General features: G+C 37.7%; 1 long non-coding RNA gene across 1 annotated transcript; it reads right to left on the reverse strand.

Moving 5' to 3' along the window:
- Positions 1-339: 339 nt before the first annotated feature.
- On the reverse strand, positions 340-2787 carry LOC309862575. Its single transcript, XR_014310588.1, has 2 exons — positions 2504-2787; positions 340-577 (listed from the first exon to the last, which is right to left on the reverse strand). It is a non-coding gene; the product is annotated as an uncharacterized lncRNA (long non-coding RNA).
- Between the last annotated feature and the right edge of the window lie 4835 nt (positions 2788-7622).

Consider the following 7622-nt stretch of genomic DNA (forward strand, 5'->3'; position numbering starts at 1 on the left):
GACCTATTTTAGCCTTTACTCAAATATCACGTTCTCACTGAGCCTCTCCTGACCACCCTATTTAAAATTGCACACTTCGGTTTTTACCATCTGACGTAGCGTATATTTTATGCTTTACAAATTTGTGTATTTATTTTCTGTCTCCTCCAATATTGTTTTTAACTGTTTGTTGTTGTTGTTGTTGTTTGGTTCCTTGGATAATTCTGTTTATTATTATTCACTCATATACCTCCAGATCTTAAAATAGTTGTTGGGCACGCAGTAGGTGTTCCATAAGGATCTGCTGATTGAAGGAATTATGGACGTCTACCGATAGGAGAGTATCATAAGACACTGATCTTTAAAATTTGTTCATCTGTTCCTCAAACGGCCTTTGAGAAACAATGACATTGACTTTATTTTAATAATGATGTTTTATTGTGGGGCACCTGGGTAGCTCAGTCGGGTAAGCATCTGACTCTTGGTTTCATCTCAGGTCATGATCTCAGGGTCCTGAGGCTGAGTCCCTGGTTGGTGCTCAGAGTAGAGTCTGCTGGTGATTCTTTTTTCCTCTCCATCTAAATGAATGAAGAATGGTCTAAAAACAAATGAACAAATACATAAAATCTTTAAAAAATAATGTTTTATTGCAAAATATATGATTTCTGATGTTTTCAAAGTGATGTACATGTTTTAAATATATTTTCATCAAAATCTAGGTGCTAAAAATTTACTCATTCAACTTATGAAAAATATCTGCCATATAATCCAAATAGCAATGACAGTTCTTATATTTGTGTCACAAATATTTTGTTTCATTTTCAATTCAAACAGTATATAAAACCTGGGACAACAATCTCATTTCCAATTCTAAGCTCTTCCAATTGCATGATAAAATTGATATTATCTCCCAATATGGTAAAACATTTTGTGCCTTGTTCCTCCTGACCCCTTCCCCCCAGAAGCTAAGCATTCTCCAACTGTCTTTTGATTTGTACCCCAAATCATTTCTATCTTGAGGCAATTGCGTCATAGTGAGTGATAAGGATTGGTGAGAGTGTGATTCTCTGCTGTTAAACAGGTGAATGGTGATTGATTGATTGATCACAAAAGTGCATACAGAAGAGGAAGACTTTCAGACAATAGAATCATTCTCAGGCAAATCAATTTTAGGGAAAAGTTCATTTGAAAGTCAAAGATCTGGAAATAGTTTACTTTCTCCATTCCCATCCGTTCTTGGAAAATCTGTGCGCAACCCTGGGTACTCAGACACCCATATTATTCTAAAGATAAATCATATTGTGGAATTCTATGCAATAGTTATTTTAAAAAAAAGGTTAACATATTCAGAAATTTCCAAGAAATCATCATAATTAAACACACACACACACACACACACACACACACTCAAGTTACTTAGCAATGCTTCTCATTGATCTTTTAAAAATGTATTTGACATATTTTTATATGCACATCAATTTATAGAGGGGGACCACAGAATTTGCACAAAGCCATCCACAGTGGGTACCTGTGAGGGGGGATGGTGGAGTAGTGGCTGGGGGCCATGGAATAAGATTCACACTCTCCTCAGCTAGTTTTACATTCTTAAAATATTGGTTAAATTTCATACATGAGTTAAGGAAAACTAATTGAAATTAATAAAAATTAAGAGAAATACTAGGAGACCCTGATATTATAGTGCTGGTATCATCTTTTAATTTTTTTTCTTAGAGCAGTTTAAAAATATTATAGAATATTCCCAATAGCTTTACATAATAAAAATCAGTTGCAACAAACTCCTACTTCCCTTTTCTCTTTTACAGCTGCTATTTTCCTACCCCATACTGCTGATAGTCACTTTCAATCTCATCATGTCATGAGTTTTGTTACAGCTCTTTGTACCTATATCAGTTCCTCCCACTAGATGGTTCCATAAAAGACTATGCCATTTTCAACTTTGCAATCCTTACACACTGCCTGGGATAGAGTAGGCTCTCAGTGACATTTTTGAATAAATTAATAAATGAATAAATGAATGGAAGTAAATGATCTGTTCTCTTGTTCTCCCCTTTGTCTCATTGATTAAAAACCAATTTTTTAAAAATTTTATCTTGCATGCCTAATGATCTTCTATACTTATTGGACAGTGAGTTCTAGACATTTAACACACTTACAGACATTATCTCATTTTTCTTCCCCTTTTGTGGTGAAGAGCCATGGGTAGACCTAGACTCAGCTTACACACAGAGAAGTAGAATCCCACAGACTGAAAGTATCTTTCTAAATGCACTGCCACAGCCACTGTGACCATTAGGTTATAAGTGTTGATCTGGCAACATGAAGAGCCATGGGTGACTTTACTACATGACCAGTAGCTCTTTTAATAGAATATCATGATATTTGGTATTTCATAGTTATTCTAAAATAAGTCTGACACTGGCCATTCCTTCTTTAGTAACTTAGATGTCATTTATTAAATCATATGTTAGAAAGTTTCTTAAAGATTACACAAAAAAACCCATACCTGGGGTGCCTCAGTGGCTCAGTGGGTTAAGCTTCTGCCTTTGGCTCAGGTCATGATCCCAGGGTTCTGGACTCGAGCCCTGTATATGGCTCTCTGCTCAGCAGGGAGCCTGCTTCCTCTTCTCTCTCTCTGCCTGCCTCTCTGCCTACTTGTGATCTCTGTCTGACAAATAAATTAAAAAAAAAAAAAGATACCCATAGCTAGTTTTTGAAATCTTTTTTTTTTTTAATACCGAAGAGATGGGAGCCTGGGTGGCTCAGTCCGTTAAGCATCAGACTCTTTATTTCAGTCAGGTCATGATCTCAACATTGTGAGATCAGCCCCACATTAGGCTCTGTGCTCAGCTGGGAGTCTTTTTGGGATTCTCTTTCTCTTTCTCCCTTGGCAGTTCCCCCTGCCCTTCACTGCCACCCCCCCCCCCAAGTAGATAAATAAATATCCCAACAGATATTATTTGTCAAAGGGCAAAGGAGAATGGCTATTTTTATGATACGATATCTGTTTGTGTGTGCACATTTATCAAAGTACAAAGCAAGATGGAAATTTACAAAAACAGTAAATTTTTATTTGTGTTTGAATTCTGTAGTGCTTTTGGTATTGAATATTAAGAGCAGCAGCAATTAAAACGATGTCAATAAAACAAAATAACAAAGTCAAGGAAGAAAATGGTAAGAAATTTCAGTACCTTTCTCCTTGCGTCCCTGGAGATAGAGAACTTCTGTGGCTTAAAAGCAATAAAGTTGCTTCTGGTTATAAAGAAATCGCTACAAAGTTCTGTGAGGTGCAGTGTTAGGACAGTGTTCCAGGCCCCTAATTGGTACCGTGTTTTCCACATTTATTTCAAGCTGACCCAAATAGAAATGTAGTATTTTCAGAGACAGAAATGAATAGAAGGTAGATTGTTATAACTACAGTATAGAACCTCTGAACTAACAGGTGTGGTCCAGCTCAAAAGCAGTATTATAGTTTTTCTTAAAAGGAGACTGCCTTACTCAACTGAAGCATAATTAATTTCACATTTTCCAGGAATATATATCCACTGCACAAATGGAAATGACACAAGAGAAGAAGCCAGAAAATTTGGGGAAAAAAACTTGATAAATGACAATTCCAAACCAGAAATTATACCTCCTTCCACATCAGTCAGATCTTCAGACTAAGTGATATATTAAAGTCTTATAAAAACATCATACTACTCTAATCACTGTAACCTTAAAATGCATCTTAAAAATTATCTTTACTCCTCTTTCACAATTACTTCTGCCTTTACTCTTACAGGATAGAGGAGGTTCTACTAAATATGAAAGTAATACATTGTATCGCCTTGTAAAAGTATGACAGATAATTTGGACAGACAATTGAAAGACTGGTAGCAAAACTTCATAGATGACATTAAAAAAGAAAAACACAGGTGAGGAATGAATATTTGAAATACATATGACAGGTGAAATGTCCATATAATCAACACACAAAAAGGTCATTTTTATCAATCTCACTCAATCTCATGACCTTGAGACCATGACCTAAATGGAAATCAAGAGTCAGTCCTGTAACTGACTGAGCCACCCAGGCACCCCAACCACAGAGAAAGCTTTTTTTTTTTTTTTTTTTTTTAAAGATTTTATTTATTTATTTGACACACAGAGAGAGTATACAAGCAGGGAAAGCAGCAGGGAGAGGGGGAAGTAGGCTCCCATTGAGCAGAGAGAAAGGAAAGCAGGCTCCATGCTGAGCAGAGAGCCCAATGTGGGGCTCCATCCCAAGACCCTGGGATCATGACCTGAGCCAAAAGCAGAAGCTTAATGACTGAGCCACCCAGGCATCTCCCTGAGAAAGCTCTCAATAAGAGCAATCGTTCTGAAGTTTTCCGAATGGTACACACTTGATCTAATCTCTCTTTTTCTGAAAAATAATCTGGACTAATTCCAATGTATCTCACGTTCTCAACTCTTAAGTGTTTCCTGGGTATGTCTTCTAGGAAACTCAGGTGAAGACAAGTGTTTTCCCTGCCTCCTCGTAAGAACCCTAACTGAAAGATTTTTCTTCTTTCTTCAGGAGTTCAGCTCCTCTCAGGCTCATACCATCTGTCTGTGTCTTTCACAAGTCCTCCACAAAACTATCATCTCCTGGCCTTACTCACACAAAACTCCATCTACAGAATTACTCTCTCCCCCTGCTGACGGTCATCACCACCATCGCATCATGCTCATTTTTATCATTACTGCCACAGATAACACCTGTAACACTTAGTACATAGCAGACACTGTTGTAAGCATTTTACATATTTTAATGCAGTTCCCACAAAACCCAGTGAGGCAGACATCGTTAACATCCCCATTTTGAAAAGGAAAAAAAAAAAATTCAGATCGAAGGTAACCACTTGCTTTAAGTCTCATAGCGTGTAAGAGGCACACTGGCATCTGAGCTCTGGTAGTCCAGCTCCAGAGCCTATGCTCTACACTGTGCATCCTGTCCTCGATATAAAGATTTATTCTCGAGGCCTTCAATGTCCAAGGAGATATTCAGAAGCTCTCATCTGCCAGTTCTTTGACCTTCTATTACTGGAGAAAAACCATGTTAACTCAAGATAATGGGTTTCTTTTTATATTAATTTCCACATTCTGAGCCTGGGTCCTTCTAAAACCAGAGTCTGAGAAAAGGTAGATATGATGGCTAATTTTATGTGCCAATTAGGCTAGGCTGTTGTGTCAATTATTTGGTCAAAAACTTGTGTGGATGTTGCTTTTTTTTTTTTTTTAAGAGTTCATTTATTTATTTGATAGGCAGAGATCACAAGTAGGCAGAGAGGCAGGCAGAGAGGGGAGGGAAGCAGACTTCCCTGCTGAGCAGAGAGCCTCACATGGGGCTCCATCCCAGGACCCTGAGATCACTACCTGAGCCAAAGGCAGAGACTTAACCCACTGAGCCACCCAGGCACCCCATGGATATTGCTCTTAAGGTATTTTGTTGATGTGGTTAATTTTATGGTCAGTTGACCTGTGGGTGGGTCTGATCCAATCAGTCGAAGGCCTTGGGAGCAAAAGCTGAGATTTCTGAAGAATTCTGCCTGAGCGTATATAACGTAGAAATCCCGCCTAAGTTTCCAGCCTTCTGGACTGTTCTACAAATTTCAAATTTCCCAACCCGAACAATTACATAAGTGAATCCTTTAAATCTCTACTCCTTTCCCCTTATCCTCCCCCAACTCCACTATGTATGTACACACACACACACACACATTTCATTGGCTGTGTTTCTCTCGAGAACATTGATACAGTAGATAGGAAAAAAATGTAAAACGTGAGTTTATTATCAAGTTGGTTAACCATGTAACAAAGACTTGAAAGATGAAACAGAGGAGAGACAGCTACTATGCAGTGCTTTGTAAATGAAGTAATTAACCTATAATTAATGATACTCCTTTTCATCCCAGTGAAAATTTGGGACAGCTGACAAATAAGAATGTGTGCCCCTTGCCCACTAGGTAATCACAGAATAAATATAAAGTCAATAACCATCACATATAAATATTAAATGGATAATAAAAGAGGTAGAAGGAAAACGTGGTAGAAATAAAGAATTAAAAAAAAAAAAAAGTGTTACTTCCTGAGTCTGAAAATCAGGGGCATATGATGGAAAGGCTGTAATTGATCTGACCCTTGACGTATCATTGTAATTTTCAGAGACAGAAATGGGAGGAGGACCTTTACGCTACTTTCTTGTAGCTAAGGGGACTGATTCTTCAGCAGCGAGTTCTTCAGCTCTGTGTCACGTTAATACTTGAACCTCAGCCACTAATTTGCATCCAAATTAGTGTAATGGTCTCTCCTTGTGTCAGGGTGTTGACATTTATTCATTTGAAAGCATGGCAATGTTGTAATTCTGCCCTATTCAAAGGATTAACTAATAAAAAAATGACTTCATAAAAATATTCATTCTATAAAAGATGTTATTTTGTTATAAATATTTATGGTTATTGGTTATTTCCAGTACAGCTGAAAATGGACTCCAAAGAAATCATAACAAGAATTGTATTTTAATACGGCCTCTAGAGTGTGTGGTCTTGTTACATTTTTATTACAATGTCTCAGTAATACAAGGTCTCTTCATGTAGCTATTAAAAATAAAATCAGTAGTGATTTCACAGATCTCCAATATTTATAAGCTGAGTAGTTCATCTCATTATTCAGAGCCCTGTGCAACACATTTTCCTGGGACAACAGAACCCCCTCAGCTCCGATTCAAGGCTTAAACTGACAGCAATCAACTGTCACTTGAAAGGCCACAGTGACTAAGGATGGGAAAGACAATCTTCACGCCTATAGGTGGAGCCACGTGAACATAACTTCTAGAATTACTTGATTTAATTATTTATTTAACTTTAAATCCTCCCCAGGCAGATACATTTCTCTCTCCCCCTCTCTCCCTCTCATTCTTTTTTCTCTCTCACTTTCTTTTTTTCTTAAGATTTTATTTATCTGTTTGACAGATGGAGAACATGAGTAGGCAGAGAGGGAGGCAGAGAGAGGAGGAAGCAGGCTCCCCGCTGAAAAGAGAGTCTGATGCAGGGCTCGATTCCAGGACCCTGGGATCATGACCTGAGCCTAAAGGCAGAGGCATTAACCCACTGAGCCACCCAGGCGTCCCTGATTCTTTTTTTTTTTTTTTTTTTTAACAGAGAGGCCAATTTTTCTTCACCAATCTTTGGTTATTTCTTTCTTTCAGTTTTTTTCTTTCCTTGTTTCTTTTTCCAAATGTTCCTTCTTTCTCCCTTCTTCCTTCATAATAATAAAAGAAATTACTGAAATATATTTCTTATGTTAAAATACAAATTTGAAGGGATCCTTGTGATAGTCTACTCTGGTCTCTCCTGCCTGGATTTTGAGGACTGAAGTGTTAGGGATTTCAGGGTTCATCAGAAATCTTACTATCCCAGTTGACTAGGCACGTAACAGGAGCCTGAGAAAAAAAGTTCATTTCTTTCCTTTACAGCTTTCCTGCTTCTTGCCCTCTCAAGAGAGAGTGCTTTTCTCTTTATATTCAATATCCTAAACCTAGTTTACCTCTCAATGCCATTACACAAGGCTCACCTTTCCTCAAAAAATGTTGAAGGGGGTTG

Source organism: Mustela nivalis (assembly GCF_964662115.1).
Source record: "Mustela nivalis genome assembly, chromosome: 1".
Lineage (NCBI taxonomy): Eukaryota > Metazoa > Chordata > Mammalia > Carnivora > Mustelidae > Mustela > Mustela nivalis.